This window comes from Pleurodeles waltl, chromosome 12 (genome assembly GCF_031143425.1).
Source record: "Pleurodeles waltl isolate 20211129_DDA chromosome 12, aPleWal1.hap1.20221129, whole genome shotgun sequence".
NCBI classification, from domain to species: Eukaryota; Metazoa; Chordata; class Amphibia; order Caudata; family Salamandridae; genus Pleurodeles; species Pleurodeles waltl.
The window spans coordinates 420,664,240-420,685,171 of record NC_090451.1 but is presented as its reverse complement, the minus strand read 5'-3'; positions in this window follow the sequence as shown (position 1 = coordinate 420,685,171).

Genomic DNA, 20,932 nt, shown 5'->3' with positions numbered 1-20,932 from the left:
AACTACCCCAATTCAGCTCATACCAGCTCGTCAATCGTGTGATGAAAGAGAGAGTCAAGTCCCTCTCCCAGCTAATGAACAAATATGTTTTATTGAAACAAAGCCATGCCTGGCTCATCCTGTCATCATACGATAGTTTTGTCCCACAGTCTTACCTGGGAGTAGCAGTCAATCCACTAAAATGGCTTTTATGAAATATCGAATGGGCTTTCTCTCAAAGTATGTCCATCTCCCCAGGTGGACGCAAGGTAACATGACGGGCACCTGTCGACTTTGTGGGCTGGCTCCGGAAACACTGATCCATCAGATATGCCTCTGCAAAATAACTGTGATGGACCGTAAAAGGTTCCTATGACCATTATGTCTTCAAAAGGGCCTGAGTAGGCGCAGGCCAGCGATTTTGGCTGGATTTAAAGGGGACGACGTGCAGTTTAGCTACAGGCTGGTGACATTTCTGGACAAATTAGGGAGCCAGCTCCTAGAGACTGAGTGCTCAGGGCTTGCAAGCACAATTTGTCAGCAAACAATTCTGTAATATTTCACAATCAAGTTGCATATATTAACTAAAAATCTGGCTTTTATGTATTCTATGATATTTAATCTGTATATTGATTGTGTAACGGTTTTAATTAACCGAACACTGGCAAATAAAATAAAAGTGATTTATGTTTGTTACGTCATGAGGAAAGTGGTAAAATATCAGGACAACCCCCGAAATGCATCAACACTATATCTAATGTAAATCTGCTGCGATGTCTGTGATATCTGGATACTAATGAATGTTATCCATGTATTACATCTAGTATCTGTTAGAATGAGATAACAGATTAGTACGATTATATTGCTGTATCTGATGTTTTTTTAAGAGATTTCTCCCTTTTTGTAATATTTGTATTTATTTGTCTTTTGATGTTTAATTTTATTTTGTGCAGTAGTGTTGGCAGTTGGATTTGTTAGATATGTATGTACCCATGAACAATCTGCATATTTTTAATGGATCGTGCTATTTTTTTACATATGCATTGTGAGTAGATTAGAAATCCTTTGCATTTTAATATATGGGATTTGGGTTTATACTCTTCTATATGCTGTTGCACTGACTTTGTGAAAACTGTGGTATATGTGTGGAGTGTGTGAAAAGGGATTAAATGTGATAGTGTGGTAATAGGAGTGAATTTGTTTTTTTCCATTGATTACGGTGCCCTTTCTCTCTTGTTGCATGGGCCCCTCTCTCTTATTTTGATTGATTGAAAGGAATGTATACAGCAATGACTACTAGTTTTCAAAAACTACTAAAATAAATAAGAGGCCAAACCTCTCTGCAATTTTTTGTGTTGTTGATGGCAAATTTATTCCAACACTATCAAATGGCTTGCTAATATTCAATTTTAGTGAGCAAGTGATTATGGGGAAAGTAGGATTTTTTTATTATTATGTTCAGCTCCACGCTGTCCCGACTGGCTCATTGAGGGAGCTAATCTGATAAAGTATGCAGGATAGTAAGCTTGCATGGGAATCATATGAAAAAGATTCAGTTAACAACCTAAGTGCCCGGGACATCCTTGACCTGAAGCTTACTCCAAAATTTTGTGCGAAAATACTTACAAAAAGTACAAGATTACATTCTGCTGAGGATGACTGGCTGAAGCTATCAGCAAAGGCCCATGCACATTTGTTTGTCAATGGGAGGGCTCCACTTCTGTCTAGCCATATGAGTCTCAAGGAGAAACAAGACCTAACCAGACTAAGGTGTAGAATAATAACTCTGATGACATACAAATATGGGTATTTGAAAGGGATAGTGGCCTTGAATTGCAGACTGTGTCATTATAAGGTTGAATAACTGCTACATGTAGTGTGCCTCTGTAGTGAACTGAAGGCCTTAGGGCACTATTGTCTAGAACCTGTATTTTGCCATTTAGGAATCAGGTATCGTCAGAAAGTGGAGCATACATGTCTTAGTTAGGCCAATGCACAGTTAACATCTAGATTTCTAAAGTTCCTGAAGGATGCTTACAAGATCACCAATAGGACTGCTTTGCCTTAATAGAATCTCAAACCTTGTCCTCAATGTACTAAAATCCAGCGTTATGTACCCATTCTGTTTTCACTTTTGCTACAGTAAGAGATGTATGTTTAGGGGGTTATCTCAGGCAATCATAAACCTTCCCCTTTCTGTATTTAAATATAGCATTATATTTACATTCTGTTTTTATTTTGTTATAATGACAGATTTATTTTTTAGGGGGGGCTATGTCCTGTCACTATTTAGGATTGTAAAGGGATGGAAGGAAGCTTAGTTGCAAGAATATGCATGTAGAAAAAAGATAAAGACTTCCTGTTTCTGCATGTGGCACATTACACTTTATACATCCAACTCCAGTTGATTCTGGTAGTTGATCTGGGCCACAGCAATGGTTATATCTAAAAGAAATGTTTTAATTATATGATCTTCTATGACTGGTGTATGTGCCATGATGTTTTTTTTGCTGTTTCAATGTGCTAAATTATTATAGTTTCACATAACTAAAAACAATCAAATGTGCTTACTTACTTGCTATGTAAAGAGCCAAAGTTAGTTCTGTTAGTGGACCAAAACACTGCTTTATAACCTTTGATGTTTCAGCAAGGCTTTTTTTCAACATTTTCAGAACTGCTTATGGTCGTTACCTGTAATTGCCTACTGAATTTTCCCCCATATTTGAATTTCTCCATTCTATTTTATGTGCAATGCAGTTTATTAGGGTTTGCTTGTTGATACTTGTGAGAAATTGGTTTGTTGTTTGACTAGGGTATGAGCCCTGGTCAAGCAGCAACTACAATCGGTGGCCCGGTGAAGCACAGGCTAACTCTAAATTAACTTGTGCTCAACCCTCTGGTAGCTTGGCACAGAGCAGTCCGGTTTAACTTAGAGGCAATGTGTAAAATATTTGTGCAGCACTTTAAACAGTAATGAAATGAAAACACCACACAAAAATCCCACACAAAGTTCTAAAACAGGATTATCTTTAATATATAAAACAAAACTGAAATGACAAAAATCCAATCAGTAAAACTGGAGATATGCAATTGTAAATATTTTAGTAAAAATTGTGCCAAATGATACAAAGATATCTGGTTGTGTGGAACAGGGGAAATGTCAGAACTTCAGGCCGACCATGATGGAGCTTGAGCCTGCTACGGGGACCAAGCTAGACCTGCTGAACAAAGTACGTTAAATCCTGATTTGTGGACCATTTAGAGGATCTGAGTTTGAAGATGTGCCAAGCAGTGCTTTGGTTCTTCTGAGATAGGGCAAGGCTTCAATGTGAGAGCCTGCGTTGTTGTTAAAGACCCCATTGACGGGGTTTGAGATGCGAAGTCCAGCATTGTGGATGTGGAGTGCAGTTGAGTGATGCACCAGTTCCAAAGAGCTGTGCGACTCAGATGCAGAGTCTGTTGTCAAGGCTACCTTTGATGATGGATGCAAGTGTGTGTGCCAAGGAAGCAACATGCAGTGGAGGAGTTGAAGGGGTACCAACTGCGGAGGCGATGCGAGGTGTTGTGGTGGGTCCAATCCACACAACAATGGATATACGTTGGTTCTGCTCAGGGCTGCTCTGCATAGTAGAGGAGATGCAATGTCTCCTCTGGATCCACAGAGGCTGGCAGAACACCTTAATCCTATTTCTGAGGGTCCAGGACATGGGTGGCACCACTTGCCATGTACAATCACAGATGGCAGAGTCTAGGTGCAGCAGCAATGCTGTTGGAAGCCTGTTGTGTCCCTGAGGCTTCAGATCAGGAGGCCAACCAACTAGTCCTTGGAGTCACTCCGGGGTCTGGGTTGAAGAGGAGCAGATCCAATTCTTCTCATTAGGCAAAATGGAAGCTGGTAGCACATCAGTACAACAGGGCAGCAGTTCTTTCAGAGCAGCAGTCCAGCCAAGTGGCAGTCCTTTCAGCAGCACAGCAGTTCTTCCACCTGGCAGAGTATCCACAGGTCCAGAAGTGTACTGAAGTGGTGGTGTCTGTGGTCCTGTATATGTACACAGTTGTCCCTTTGAAGAGGGGAGAAGCTTCTACAGACATGCCTTTGAAGTATACAGGTGCCCTGCCTTCCTGGTCCCGGGTCCTGACTCCAGACTAACTATATGGTGTATTCATCACTTTGTATGGAGGCATAACACAGTCTATTCATGTGAATTGGGGATGGGCCCAGTTTCTCCTTCCCATCCTGCCAGTGATGGCCCACCCAGTTACCCCTAAACTTCCCATTGTGTCTGGCTGTCTAGGAGGAATGTACAAAGTCCATCACCTACACCAAGTGACGTGGCTGAAAGACAGGCTGCAGGCAGCAAATGGCTAAGGCAAGAAAATGGCAACTTTCTTAAAGTGACATTTTCAGAATCGTAATTTAAAGTTCTACATCACAATAATTTAGGATTTTAAGTTGCGATTTCAGAGACTCCAAACTTGAAGGGGTTGCCTGTTCCTATTTGGAAGTTACACTTATACAATGCAAAAAGGCAATTCTAACATTATCCTATGTGAGAGCTTGTCCTTGTAGTAGTAAAAAATGAATTTACAAGGTTTTCGCTATCAGGACATGTAAAATGTCCTAATTTTAAATACACTGAGCCCTGTCTTCCGGGCTGTCTGGGGCATACTCTTTGATGGATATATGCTATAAAAATGAAGGTTTGGGCCTAGCAAAAGGCTCATACAGGCTGCAATGGCAGGCCTGAGACATTTTTAAAGTGCAACTTAAGTGGGTGGCACAACCAATGCTGCAGGCCCACTGGTAGCATTTAATTTACAGGCCCTGGGCACAGGTAGTACCGCTTTACTATGGACTGACAAGTAAATTAAAAATGCACATTGGGTACAAGCCAATCTAACATTCAAACTAACATAATAGGTTATCAAGCCACCTATTGTCACCCAAATTGGTGTGAAAATAAAGGGAATGGACAGAAACTGGCAAAAGTACTGAACAGTCACATGTCAGGAAACCATTCCAAGGCTTGCTTGTTGTCTAAGCCAGTGGGGCTATATTGTAAAAGGGTAGGGATAAACATTGTTAGACCACTGCACCCAAGAAGCCACTTACAGCACCAACACATCTTATGTGTTGTTGATTGTACTTCCAAGTACCCTAATGGTGTTCTTGGTTCTAGCAATAACAACCCATTAGTCACTAGGACTCTGAGTGCAATTTTCTGAAGAGTGGGTCTCCCATCAAAGTTATACGCAACAAAGAATCACATTTCCTCTCTGCACACCTAAAAAATATGTTGTATAAATGTGAACTTGTCAATTGCTTTGCCCCAAAAGAACAATAGGGTTGTGTGTTAAAATAAGTTAAACAAGACACTGAGGGCCATGATAAATTACCTCAAAGAGCCCCCCTAGGGAAAGGTGTGAAATCTACAGATTTAAAAAAAAATTAATATTACTACAAAACTCAGTACCATTGTTATCAATACTGTAGAAATATTTGTAACCCTGCAGGGATTCAAAGTATGCCAATCAGCCAACAAGTAGATGTTAAAGCAGGTACATAATACAGAGAATCATGTTCTGGAATAGAAACGTATGACTCTGCAAAAATGAAATGAACTTATTGAGAAATCATTCTTGGATTGTAACCTGTGATATGCAGATTACATCCAGTGCTGCACACAAGGCACAATACCTTTGCTACTAAACTGCAAGACTGCGGAAAACAAATTGCTAGTAAAACAATGAAAAGCACAAATGTGTGCTTAGGCAAATATAGCAATGTGCTATGGCTAAAAACATTAATGGAGGATATGTGCTACTTTCCCGTAAGTAGGACTCATTGGGCCAGAGAGCAGAGATAAAGCTATTATGGGGTTACATGGGCTGCAAGAGCTACAAAAGTGTCTTTTAATGTCTAAAGGACTTTGGGGCACTGAGTAGGGACAGAGCCTTTTCACTCAAGTGAGAGTCTGTAGACTAGCAGACATGCTTAGATGATGTATGAGAATTAGAAGAGAGGGTATGTGAGTCAGATGATGTTGTCTTCCATGCTATATACTAGGCTCAGAAAGACACAATTGGAAGTCTGAGCAGCTCTATTGGTTTGCAGGGGTCAGTGAGAGTCTTTGTGGGCCACCAAACAGTCAGTTCTTTGGGGGCTAGCTATTGGTCAGTGATGGATGACTGTTGAAATCTGGAGCTCAGCTTTTGGCTTCTCAGATTTATCTTAGCTCTTGGCTCTTGGCTATCTACAGTATCTTTGGGTATCTGAAGGCCAAAAGAGTGAACATATAAAGGCTGATGGCAGTTTAATGGTAACTGACAATGGACACACTTATAATATGGATGACAGTGACATTAGAGGGATGGGTCTAAAGGACAGGCAGATACTGTCTTAAAATGAGCTGAGTGTCACAGAGGGCAACTGAGGATATGGTTGTGTGAGATCTACCATGGAATATTCTGGGTGTGGCTTAACATCTATAATGGCTGATTTGGGATGTAGAAGGTCCTGAAGAGGCGCTGTGGGCAGCTGTCTGTGAATGAATTCGGGCTGAGAGCATCCAAATAGCCAGGAGCTGTCTAAGGAGCTTGAAGGCAAAGAAGCTCTGGGAGAAGACAGATGTTCTAGGGGATGATAGATGCCTTAATAGCAGGACGGTATCCCAACATTCAAAGCAGACTTCCGCCCATACCTAATCCCTTGTAAATACAAACAAAGTGTAGCCAAGGAAAATGGGTCTTCTAAAGTTCTGTTTGGTGGTACAATGGCAATAACTGTGGTGAACTGAGCTGCAAGAAACACTCCTCCCCTGGTGCCTATGCATCTAGGGCACTAATAATTGATGTGCTTCTGTCTGTACCAATGCTGCTTATGCTGTTCATATTCTTTGAAAGTTGTAAATGTTTTCCCTTCTCACAACAGCATTGTGCATTTTGACAGTGTATGCAGGACACATGCTTCTTCAGTAGATTCTTGTGCTGTAAACATTGTTGGTCAAACTTTACACAGAATGGTTAGAGGATGAGGTGGAATATGTACCACTGAATATAATTTTCTTTCTGCTAAATGATTTCTCCAAACAAAACCCGTTGACTTTGAATGCAATATGCGGGTTATCCAAACCATTGATTCTGTGGAGGGGAGATAGTTTCCAATACATTTTTTTACTCAAGGAGGACTTGACATTTTAGGAACTGTTTAGAATTCCAGATTGAAAGCCAAAGAGGTCTAACATAATATAATAACCATCACTATAACATGGTGGCAGATTTATCAATCTTTCACACAGGGCAAAGCAGCAAGCCACCTTGCTGTGGTGCGTGAAAGGGAAAAGGCAGAAATGTGCCAGATTTACCATTGTATGGTGCATTGCTGTCCTTTCTTAGCACTGGTGCTCTTTGGCTGCCTAATGCCAATGCAGGCACCCTTGTGTCATGTTGCAAGGGTGCCTGTATTGTAGAATTATATTTGTGCTGGGAGGGGCACCTTCTGGCACTAAAACAATCTTGAGAGGCACTTTTCGCTTTTTATGTGTGATGCAGAATGCAGTACACATAGAAAGAGAAAAAATTAGGATAAATAAAGATGTTCCTCCTCTGTACGCCTCACTGGGGGGCGCGTAGCATTTTGACACATTCCTAAGTCTACCGCTAGTGATTAATCTGGAAATGCTCCAGAATCCATGGATGGACTCTTTGGAATACTCACATGCCATCCCTGGAATGCTTCCCTGGGGCAGAGTATTGCAAGGCAGTGATTTGCGTTGCCTTGTACACCTCTAGATTTATTAATCCTTGCAGAGCCACACAACGGCGATGCAAAACCTTGATAAATATCGGTCAAGATGTTTAACCCACTTTCACATATAAATGCATCTGATTGTATTGTAAGCTCCTTGTGCTTTACAGTTAATGGATACAAAGTAATGCTAGGAAAAAAATAAGCATGCTTGCTCACTCACACAAAGACAAAAAGGAGTGCCTGAGTGTAGGAAGTTGGGTCTGTATGTACTATTTAAAAGTAAAAAATAGCATGCACAGAGTCCAAGGGTTCCCCTTAGGGGTAAGATAGTGGCAAAAAGAGATAATTCTAATGCTCTATTTTGTGGTAGTGTGGTCGAGCAGTAGGCTTATCAGAGGGTAGTCTTAAGCATTTGTTGTACACACACAGGCAATAAATGAGGAACACACACTCTAAGACAATTCCAAGCCAATAGGTTTTTATATAGAAAAATATGTTTTCTTAGTTTATTTTAAGACCCACAGGTTCAAGATTTACAAACAATACTTTAAATGAAAGGTATTTCACTCAGGTATCTGAGGAACATTGAATCATCACAATAGCATGTACAGTTGTGGCACAAATGGCAATAAGCTATTTTAAAATTGGACACAATGCAAAAATCAACAGTTCCTGGGGGAGGTAAGTATTTGTTAGGTTCACAGGTAAGTAAAGCACTTACAGGGTTTAAAGTTGGGTCCAAGATAGCCCACCGTTGGAGGTTCAAGGCAACGCCAAAGTTACCACACCAGCAGCTCAGTGCCGGTCAGGTGCAGAGGTCAAAGTGGTGCCCAAAACACATTGGCTTCAATGGAAATAGGTGTGCCCCGGTTCCAGTCTGCCAACAGGTAAATACCCACGACTTCGGAGGGCAGACCAGGGAGGTTTTGTAGGGTACCAGGGGGGACACAAGTAGACACAGAAAGTACACCCTCAGCAGCACATGGGCGGCCGGTGCAGAGTGCAAACAGGCGTTGGGTTTCCAATAGGATTCAATGGGAGACCCGGGGGTCTCTTCAGCGATGCAGGCAGGCGGGGGGGGGCTTCCTCGGAGTAGCCACCACCTGGGCTAGGAAGAGGGCCGCCTGGGGGTCACTCCCGCACTGGAGTTCGGATCCTACATGTCCTGGGGGCTGAGGGTGCAGTGTGTTTCCCAGGCGCAGGGTTGTTTGAAGCAGGCAGTCGCGATAAGGGGGAGCCTCTGGATTCCCTCTGCAGGCGTCGCTGAGGGGGCCCAGGGGGGTCAACTCTGGCTACTCACGGGCTCGCAGTAGCTGGGGAGTCCTCACTGTAGAGTTAGTTTTCCGCAGGTCGAGCCGGGGGGGCTACTGTCCTTGAGGGTGGCTACACCCTCTTTGTGCCTCCTCCCTGAGGGGAAGGGGGCACATCCCTATTCCTATTGGGGGAATCCTTCAAAATCAAGATGGAGGATTTCTAAAGGCAGGGGTCACCTCAGCTCAGGACACCTTAGGAGCTGTCCTGACTGGTGGGTGACTCCTCCTTGTTTTTCTCATTATCTCCCCTGGACTTGCCACCAAAAATGAGGGCTGTGTCCAGGGGGCGGGCATCTCCACTAGCTGGAGTGCCCTGGGGCATTGTAACACGAAGCCTTAGCCTTTGAGGCTCACTGCTAGGTGTTACAGTTCCTGCAGGGGGGAGGTGTGAAGCACCTCCACCCAGAGCAGGCTTTTCTTTCTGTCCTCAGAGAGCACAAAGGCACTCACCACATGGGGTCAGAAAATCGTCTCTCAGCAGCAGGCTGGCACAGACCAGTCAGTCCTGCACTGAACAATTGGGTAAAATACAGGGGGCATCTCTAAGATGCCCTCTGTGTCCATGTTTTAATAAATCCAACACTGGAATCAGTGTGGGTTTATTATTCTGAGAAGTTTGATACCAAACTTCCCAGTATTCTGTGTAGCCATTATGGAGCTGTGGAGTTTGTTTTTGACAAACTCCCAGACCAAATACTTAACATGGCTCCAACTGTACTTACAATGTCTAAGAATAGACTTAGACACTGTAGGGGCATATTGCTCATGCATCTATGCCCTCACCTGTGGTATAGTGCACCCTGCCTTAGGGCTGTAAGTCCTGCTAGAGGGGTGACTTACCTATGCCACAGGCAGTATTTTGTGTGCATGGCATCCTGAGGGGGATGCCATGTCGACTTTGCCTTTATCTCCCCACCAACACATACAATCTGCAATGGCAGTGCGCATGTGTTAGGTGAGGGGTCCCTTAGGGTGGCACAACATATGCTGCAGCTCTTAGGGACCTTCCCTGGTCACAGGGCCCTTGGTACCACTGGTACCTTTTACAAGGGACTTATCTGTGTGCCAGGGGTGTGCCAATTGTGGAAACAATGGTACATTTTAGGTGAAAGAACACTGGTGCTGGGGCCTGGTTAGCAGGGTCCCAGCACAGTTCTCAGTCAAGTCAGCATCAGTATCAGGCAAAAAGTGGGGGGTAACTGCAACAGGAAGCCATTTCCTTACACAAGCCCCCCCAGCCCACAGGCCAGGAGACTCAGCCAAGCTGGGAGAGACTTCCTAGTCTGTCAGGCGAGGAAGAGTAGAGGAAATAGGCTGGTTTGTTGCAGGGCCTACTCTGCCTTACATCTTCCTGTTCAGGTCATTCCTTCTGGGGAACTGACCCACTTCCACAGTGATAGGACCTAGTCTGAATTGCCTCTTGTCTGTGCTTTTAATGTCTTCACCCATTCTCTCTATTTTGGGTTTAGAGGTATTCACCTCTGCTAATCTTATCTTAGACCGGGTCACCCCTAGCTTACTCAAAGAGGTTACCCAGAGCTGGAGTAACCCCACCATGACCAACAGGGTCAGGGGGCCTAACTTGCTATTTGGCATGGGGTCAGACCACCATGCCAAGGATAGTGCAGCCTTAAAGGCTAACACCCAGCAGAGGCCACTGACAGCTGTCAGTGCCCAGAACCACACCTTTAGCTCTTCACCTGCAAGGAAAGGAGTTAAGTTACAGTCTTCTTTGGGTTCAGGGTGCCTGTCTGGTGTGTAAGAGTGGGGGGTTACTACATCTTGTAGTAAACACCCTTCTTCCACTCTTTCTTCTGTTAACTGAGGAGCCACCCACTCAGGTTTAACAGTTGCCTGACTAGCCAGGACTTCTTATGGGTCAGGTTGTACTTTACCAGTGCCATTTTTGGAGTTCTCCCCTACTGGGGCAGAATCTCCTTGGCTTGCTGGAACCTTGGCTAAAGGTTGTCCACCTTTCCTACTCTGTTTTTCTTTCTTTTGGGGCCTACTTGCAGTTACTGCAGGGGTAGCACCTCCAGAATCCTTGGGAGAGGACTGGCACTAGACCAGTTCCTCTCTTGGGCTCTGACTAACCTCTGGGTAGTCATTTCCAAGGAGACAATCAAGGGGGAGGTCTGTACTGACTACCACCCTTCTCCAGCTAAACGTCCCACCCACCTCTATTGGCACAAAAGCCACAGGCCTATCAGTGACCCTGTCTGGGCTAACTCTTACTCTGGCAGTCTCACCTGGGATATACTGGTTTGAGAACACCAGCCTGTCATGCACAATAGTATGAGTGGCGCAAGTGTCTCTCAGGGCAGTGGCTGGGGTTCCATTCACCAGTAGGTGCTGGAAGTGTCTACTTCCCTCTGGAATCTCCAACTCACCTGTTGGGCCCTTTTTCCAGTTGAAGGCTCTGAAGACCTCCTCATCTGAGGAGTCATCCTCAATGGCTACACTGGTCCCCCCTGGGATTTTGCTAGGGGGTTTGTTTTTGGGACAAGAAGTGTCCTTGGTGTGGTGCCCTGTCTGTCTACAGTTTTGGCACCATGCCTTAGTGGCATCCCAGTTCTTACCCTAGTACCCACCTTTGTTTTAGGTTGTGTCTTGGGGCCCACCCACCTGGTCTGGTTTTTGAGGGCCTACAGAGGACTCTTTTTCTTTATTTCTAGTGTCACCCACTTTCTCCTTGGGAGGCTTTGTAACTCCTTTCTTTTGGTCACCCCTGTGGAAGTTTTGGTTACCCTAGTCTTGACCCAGTGGTCTGCCTTCTTTCCCAATTATTGGGGAGAAATTGGACCTAGGTCTACCAGATACTGATGCAACTTTTCATTGAAGCAGTTACTTAAAATGTGTTCTTTCATAAACAAATTATAAAGCCCAACATAGTCATGCACTTCATTTCCAGTTACCCAACCATCCAGTGTTTTCACTGAGTAGTCTACAAAATCAACCCAGGTCTGGGTCGAGGATTTTTGAGCCCCTCTGAACCTAATCCTGTACTCCTTAGTGGAGAATCCAAAGCCCCCAATCAGGGTAGCCTTCATGAGGTCATAGGATTTTGCATCTTTTCCAAAGAGTGTGAGGAGTCTATCCCTACACTTTCTAGTGAACATTTCCCAAAGCAGAGCTCCCCAGTGAGATCTGTTTACTTTTCTGGTTGCACAAGCCCTCTCAAAAGCTGTGAACCATTTGGTGATGTTATCACCATCTTCATATTTTGTTACAATCCTTTTGGGGATTTTTGCATGTCAGGAGTATCTCTGACCCTATTTAAATTGCTGCCACCATTGATGAGAGCTAAGCCCATCTCTTGTCTTTCCCTTTCTATGGCTAGGAGCTGGCTCTCCAAAGCCAATCTTTTGGCCATCCTGGCTAACAGGAGGTCATCTTCATTGAGGCTGCCCTCAATGCTTTCAGAGTTGTTGGACTCTCCTGTGAGAGAAGCAGCATCTCTGACTATCACATTTGGAGTCAGGGTTTGAGAGATCCTGGGCTCCCTATCTAGGACTGGAGGTGGGAAATCCTCCATGTCACTAGGGTCCCCCTCTGTGAGGCCATCATCAGAGGGGTTGTTTCTAGCAAACTCTGCCAAGAGCTCCTGGAGCTGTACTTTGGTAGGGTTTGAAACAGTTTTTATCTTTTTGATTTTGCAGAGAGTCCTTAACTCTGACATCCTAAGATGCAGGTAAGGGGTGAGGTTGAGCTCCACCACCATCTCTTCTGCAGTAGACATTATTTCTCTAAAAGTTGGGATACTTTTTAAGAATCTAAAACTATCTCTAGAACTTAATCCAAACTTTTACAAAAACTTTTAAACTCTAAAAGAAATGCTAACAGGGACTAACACAAGGCCCTAGCAGGACTTTTAAAAACTTAGAAAAATAGCTCAAATTTCAAAAATCAGTTTCTAATGACAATTTTTGGAATTTAGTCATGTGATCAGGTATTTTCCTGAGTAGTCCAGCAAATGCAAAGTCTTAGACCCCACCGCTGATCCACCAATGTAGGAAGTTGGCTCTGTATTTACTATTTCAAAGTAAGAAATAGCATGCACAGAGTCCAAGGGTTCCCCTTAGAGGTAAGATAGTGGCAAAAAGAGATAATTCTAATGCTCTATTTTGTGGTAGTGTGGTCGAGCAGAAGGCTTATCAGAGGGTAGTGTTAAGCATTTGTTGTACACACACAGGCAATAAATGAGGAACACACACTCAAAGACTTACTCCAGGCCAATAGGTTTTTAGATAGAAAAATATCTTTTCTTAGTTTATTTTAAGAACCACAGGTTCAAGATTTACAAACAATACTTTAAATGAAAGGTATTTCACTCAGGTATCTTAGGACTTGTTAGGTTCACAGGTAAGTAAAGCACTTACAGGGTTCAAAGTTGGGTCCAAGGTAGCCCACAGTTGGGGGTTTAAGGCAACCCCAAAGTCACCACACCAGCAGCACAGGGCCGGTCAGGTGCAGAGGTCAAAGTGGTGCCCAAAACTCATAGGCTTAAATGGAAATAGGGGTGCCCGGTTCCAGTCTGCCAGGAGGTAAGTACCCACGACTTCGGAGGGCAGACCAGGGGGGTTTTGTCGGGCACCGGTGGGGACACAAGTAGGCACAGAAAGTACACCCTCAGCGGCACAGGGGCGGCCGGGTGCAGAGTGCAAACAGGCGTCGGGTTTGCAATAGAATTCAATGGGAGACCCGGGGGTCTCTTCAGCGATGCAGGCAGGCAGGGGGGTGCTCCTCGGGGTAGCCACCACCTGGGCTAGGAAGAGGGCCGCCTGGGGGTCCCTCCTGCACTGGAGTTCGGATCCTTCAGGTCCTGGGGGCTGTGGGTGCAGTGTGTTTCCCAGGCGTTGGGTTCTTTGAAGCAGGCAGTCGCAGTCAGGGGGAGCCTCTGGATTCCCTCTGCAGGTGTCGCTGTAGGGGCTCAGGGGGTCAACTCTTGCTACTAACGGGCTTGCAGTCGCCGGGGAGTCCTCCTTGTAGAGTTAGGTTTCTGCAGGTCGAGCCGGGGGCGTCGGGTGCAGAGTGCAAAGTCTCACGCTTCTGGTGGGAAATGTGTGCTCTTTAAAAGTTGCTTCTTTGTTGCAAAGTTGCAGTCTTTGTGGAACACAGCAGCTGTCCTCAGGAGTTTCTTGGTCCTTTTAGATGCAGGGTAGTCCTCTGAGTCTTCAGAGGTCGCTGAACCCTAGGGGACGCATCGCGGTTGCAGTTTTTCTTGAAGTGGGGAGACAGGCCAGTAGGGCTGGGGCCAAAGCAGTTGGTGTATCCGTCTTCTCTGCAGGGCTTCAGGTCAGCAGTCCTTCTTTGTCTTCAGGTTGCAGGAATCTAGTTTCCTAGGTTCTGGGGAGCCCCTAAATACTGAATTTAGGGGTGTGTTTAGGTCTGGGAGGGAAGTAGCCAATGGCTACCGTCCTTGAGGGTGGCCACACCCTCTTTGTGCCTCCTCCCTGAGGGGAGGGGGGCAAATCCCTATTCCTATTGGGGGAATCCTCCAAAATCAAGATGGAGGATTTCTAAAGGCAGGGGTCACCTCAGGACACCTTAGGGGCTGTCCTGACTGGTGGGTGACTCCTCCTTGTTTTTCTCATTATCTCCCCTGGACATGCCGCCAAAAGTGGGGTCTGTGACCAGGGGGCGGGCATCTCCACTAGCTGGAGTGCCCTGGGGCATTGTAACACAAAGCCTAAGCCTTTGAGGATCACTGCTAGGTGTTACAGTTCCTGCAGGGGGGAGGTGTGAAGCACCTCCACCCAGAGCAGGCTTTTGTTTCTGTCCTCAGAGAGCACAAAGGCCCTCACCACATGGGTCAGAAACTCGTCTCTCAGCAGCAGGCTGGCACAGACCAGTCAGTCCTGCACTGAACAATTGAGTAAAATACAGGGGGCATCTCTAAGATGCCCTCTGTGTGCATGTTTTAATAAATCCAACACTGGAATCAGTGTGGGTTTATTATTCTGAGAAGTTTGATACCAAACTTCCCAGTATTCAATGTAGCCATTATGGAGCTGTGGAGTTCGTTTTTGATAAACTCCCAGACCATATACTTAATATGGCCACAACTGTACTTACAATGTCTAAGGATAGACGTAGACACTGTAGGGGCATATTGCTCATGCAGCTATGCCCTCACCTGTGGTATAGTGCACCCTGCCTTAGGGCTGTAAGGCCTGCTAGAGGGGTGACTTACCTATGCCACAGGCAGTATTTTGTGTGCATGGCATCTTGAGGGGGATGCCATGTCGACTTTGCCTTTTTCTCCCCACCAACACACACAATGTGCAATGGCAGTGTGCATGTGTTAGGTGAGGGGTCCCTTAGGGTGGCACAACATATGCTGCAGCTCTTAGGGACCTTCCCTGCTCACAGGGCCCTTGGTACCTCTGGTACTTTTTACAAGGGACTTATCTGTGTGCCAGGGGTGTGCAAATTGTGGAAACAATGGTACATTTTAGGTGAAAGAACACTGGTGCTGGGGCCTGGTTAGCAGGGTCCCAGCACACTTCTCAGTCAAGTCAGCATCAGTATCAGGCAAAAAGTGGGGGGTAACTGCAACAGGGAGCCATTTCCTTACACTGAGCACATAGTGGGAATGGTACTGACATTCTTCTTTCCACACCACTACTTTTTTGCAGTTTTGTTTTTATACTATAAATGTGGCCCACGGTCATTAGAGCACTTTAAAAAAGAGCTAGGCGCTACACTTTTATTTACTTTTACCAAAAGGGAGATTAGGTGGGTCACCCAGGATTAAGACTGCTGAGTCGAAGCTGAGAATGGAAACCATCTCCCCATTTTCAAAGTCAGCAGCTCTTACTGTTAGGCCATATCCCCTCCCCCATGCAGTCCTTTAAGGGTTAGGTGCTCATTGAGTTCCCCCAAAAGAGGCAAAGCAATGGTACCAGGAATAAAAGGAAGTAGTTATCTATCTAGGAGAAGTCTTGCAGCCATGACCCCAACAGCACAAATGTACATGGAAACACTGTCTGACTATAGCATAGAAACCACATCAAATTTTGAGTGATATGAAAGAGGATCTAGAAGGTGTAAATATCTAGAGGACATAACCTTGAGCATACAACTATAGAAGGAATCTGTAATGCCTGTTGATAAAAGTAACAGAAATAGATATTATTAAAACACTTTATTAACAAGAAAAACAGTAAAGTGACAACATCTGCTTTTTTTAGATTCTAGAGTAAGAAAATGGCAAACACTAAGTAGCCCTTTATGGAGCTATGGATAACAAATGTAATGACCCCAAAATAGTGGGTACTACTGCAAATATTTAGAGCATATATGATTATCCCATTAACCTGAAGTATTAGGAGTGTGTACTGTTGTGCTTGTCCTACCATCATTCCTCCCCTTCATTGCAAACATCAAATAAACACTAACTCACACAGCTTGGTTACACTGGAACTGGTGCCATTTGGATACTGCAACTGTAGGGTAAAGTATTATGAATATTGTGGTTGTTGGGGAAATTGCAGTCAAAACATCATGCAGCATCTGGAGACAACAGCACCATGTGGGGGATGCCACTGTCAGGCAAGCTCTGCTTTTATACTACAGCTCACTCTGATACCCCCATTATACACCCTTTCAGGATACCTAGAACCAATTACCAGTTTTTGAAAGGCTTATACATATGTACAGCCTCTGCAACAGTATTGTTACAGGACCTGCCTTTATTGCCTTCCTCTTTAATGAGAATGCTATTGATATGTGTTCCTCTCTATTCTTGGACCCTTCTCATGTCCTCCATTAATGTGCCTCATTTGCATTCCTGATCCATTGAAGTCTTCCTTGGGGGTTCCCTCAGACCTATTACACTGACTTACACTGGTGTTAGCTTACAAAAAACAGCACAGTACATCACGACCACCATAAAATGCACCACATAACATATGCCCAAACATTGTGGTCTCAAATAATCACCTCCACCCACAAATGTGATTTCATAATAGTGGCAAACGTTGTGTTGAAAAAACACTGCATGCATGCCATGTGTACCAAGCACTGCGTTACTTACTATCATGGACATGGCCCACAACCAGCAATAAATATTTTGTCTTCAGCCTTGGTGTTTGGGTAACACTGAGAGAGATGGATTTATCTTTATTGTAATGTGATTTCTAACAAAGGCATGGTTTCTCATCACAGGATTTTCGATAGGAGATGTGATTGTGTTAGAGGGTGGACAGGGAATTAACATTTCATGTAGCTTTTCTATGTTACACTGTGAAGGCAAAGAAAGTTTCACTTTCTTGATTAAATAATTTCTAGTTCTGAGTGGAACTCATGGAGTTCTGTGACTGGGCGTAATTCAGGCATGTTGAGCTGCTTTTTAGTGCTGGGAGCTTATTCCAAGCAGCAAAATTAGCACAAAGGGCACCACGTGGCATGCCAGGGGGTGATGCTGCTTTCATCCACTCAAGTAGATTTTCTACTCGAGGGGCAGCTTTCTCAATGTGAACGGTTGCCAAATGCTGCAACAGCCCGCATTGAGACATCTCGCCGGGAGGCATTCTAGTGCCCAAAAAGTGTGCTAGAGGATGGAAAGTCCTGCTCACCAACTTAATGTTTGTGAGCCGTGTGCAAGAAAAAAACTCTGCCATACAGAATTTAGCTAGAACTCTGTGCTCCAAGTGGATTGCAAAGTTGGCAAAGCTTTGCAAGCTCTGCCAGCAAAGAGGAATTTTTTACCCACCCCTAATAATTTCAATCAATTCAAGAACAGCTAATATCCATTTCGGGGTCACATGGTAGTGAATTTAGGAAAAAGCAGAAAAGAAGCTCACAGCTCCTCTTGAGCATCTTGAGAAGCTATGACCAAGAAGGTAAGCAAAACAACACTTCTTTTAGCACCACTGCTGCAAATGAATAATTAAAATAAAGACAGGCCCTCATTGCGACTAAGGCGGTCAATTCCCACAATTCGACCCCAAGTGCTGGCGGTCAGCAGACCACCATATTACGAGTGATGTCAGCACACCCCCATTTTTGAGGTGGAGGGCAGCCATTATTCGTTCTGGCGGTCGGTGGTGCAGAGGCTGTTCCCTCTCCAGCACCGCCATTGCCAGCTGGACTCCGCCTGCCGTATTATGAGCCATAATACAGCTCGGCTGTGTCCTGCTGGCGTGGTGGTGGCAGAGAGGGAAGACCGCCAGGATCCATCCCCTCCTGGACGTCCTCCTCGACGGAAGAGGTAAGTGGGCATCTGAAAAGGAGGTGGCGGGAGAGGGGTTTGTGGTGTGTTTGGGGGCGTGTGTGTGTGTTTGCGGAGGGGATACTAAATGCATGCATGTCTGCGAGTTTATGTATGTGTGTGGGTGTGTCTGAAGGCATGTATGCTTATGCTGAATGGGTATGTATGTGAATGCATGCGTGCATGAAGGAGTGGGGGGTGCTTGTGAGTGTATGGATGGGTGGGGATATGTGTGCATGTGTGGTGACAAGTGTGTGTGCCAGCGACAGGAATGAAGATTCCTGCCGCCAGGTGCGAGACTGCCAGGATTTTCATGTGGGGGTGACCGACACGGAAAGCCTGGCGGTGTGCAACCTCGGATTCTGGACAGCGGCCTGAGGCCTGCCGCCGGATTGCGAAAGGTCACTGCCGGCCGTGGCGGTGCACACACACCGGTGGGCCAGGCGGAGTTGTGGCGATTTGGCTTCATCCAAACCCTACAACACATATTACAGCGGTCTTTATCGCTGGCTCTGCGCCGGTTAGACCGCCACGGCGAGCCTGCCATTCTCAAGACCACCAGACTCATAATGAGTGCCTAGAATGTCAGTAGTGTCCTTAGTTTGGGACAATAATCAAGCAATATGAATGGGCACTATGCTATATTTAAGTCAAGTTTATCATCTTTTCTTTCATAAACAGAATAACTAATGCAGCACAGAGCAGAACTTGTTTATAAAATCTAAGATAGTCATTTAGGGTTTGGTGGGGACAGGTCAACCACTGGAAACCTCTGTAAATCAGCTATTTACCCTTCACACAAAATTCTTCATTTCCCATCTCCATTTAGAGTGGTGGAAATGATGATTGACTCTTAATGGAGCAACACGAAATGGAAGGTCAAAGAAGGTAATCCATCTGCCACTGAATCACTGCCTGTCATGCATCAGAAGGCCTTCCTGTCTAAGTTGGACGGCCGAATGCGTATTATCCCTGCCCTCATCCTCCAAGTCAGGAATGGCAGTCCTAGGCAGGGAAAACAATCAGTGAATCTCACATGCAAGTAGAAAATCAATTTGTTTTCACAAACAGACTTCTTGTATGAAAGGTTCATAGTGAAAAAACACGAAGAATGCACATGGATGAAAAACATGGCACACTCTCGGCATTCAGCTTTTAGCATTTAGCTGCCATGATAGGCAGGCATGGTTCTCTTGTTAGGGTGGACTGGTGCATGCAGGGCATGGTGGGTTGCCTATAAAACCCTTGAAACGAGAATATAAAAATAAAAAATAATACTTATTCTTAGAGTGTAAGTTTTGACTCAAGGTCATCAATTATTGGTGTCATTTTATAGTAACTCAATAAGGGAAATAACAATACATGTATTGTATTTGAACTATGAGGTTAAACCGTAGGGTAGCGTCTATGAGAGAGTTAAAACATTTGATACCTGACATAGTGCTCCGCAAAAGGTCTACAATGCTATTGTAACATTACACACATCAAGGATAGAATGTATTGAGTTAAATAGGATTTAAATGTAATAAAAATAATATAATGCTGGATTAAAATGTATATATCAGCCTTTTCCATCTTCTGCATTGCCGGTGTCTTTAATGGGAGTTATCCTGACAATTACAATCCGCACCCCTATCATATTAGCAACAGTGTTTGTCAGTCTGAAGAATCAAAGCCCTATCATTTATTGCATTTAAAGAAAAGAAAAAAAGAATTCCCCTTGTTTGCCTGAGTTTTAGCAGATGGTTCTTCAGTGGACAGAATTCCAATCCACATTATTAGCCCCGAGATTCAAGATCTTGCTTATGAAAAAAAGGTATGGATACCTGATTTGTTAACAGTATTGACGAAGTTGATTATCTTCAATGTAAGTCTGTAAATCTTGCTGTGGCTTCATGAAACCCCTTTTGCCTCAATACAGTTTTCAATTAAACGAATGTATTTTGCAACACGTCTGGTACAATAATTACTGTACAGTTATTTTTCTGATGCAACATCAAATTCCTACAATGTTTTCTGTGTGGGCCTTTACCAATTCATCGCAGAACACACCTACTTATAAAGGTCAGATCTTGGATGTCAATTTTACTAGATTTACCTTTGTGACTATTAGCAATATTGTTAATGGACTGCTCCGTGGCCACGCTCACACAGGAATATAACTATTGTGCCCACTGTGTGGTCTGATCACTTTGTTCCTGCAGATTGAGAAGTCGAACATCACTCGACCTGTCTAAAAAGACCAGCCTTCATCCACTCTGATTAGTGACCAAATCCAACGTATTATTATTAGAATGTCAGCTACAACTGACTGACAAGAGACAAGACCTGGGAGGGATTTTGGAAAATGTGAACAGAATTGAAGGTTTGTGTAAACTGCAACAGAGACACCTAATAAGCCTATGATGCCTGTTCCAGTTGTATGTGGAAAGAAAGGTGGCAGGTGGGTGAGGCGGAATTATCAGTTAGGAGTGAGAGACAGTGTTGGACTTTTGCTTTTGCAGGGTCATCCCCAGACTTTTTTGCCTCCTGCCTCCTATATTTTTCTGACATGTTGCTGTTGGCTTTTCAACTCTGAGCACTTTACCACTGCTAACCAGTGCTAAAGTGCATATGCTCTCCTGTTTAAATTGTATGTAAGTGGTTTATCCATGATTGGCATATTTGATTTACTAG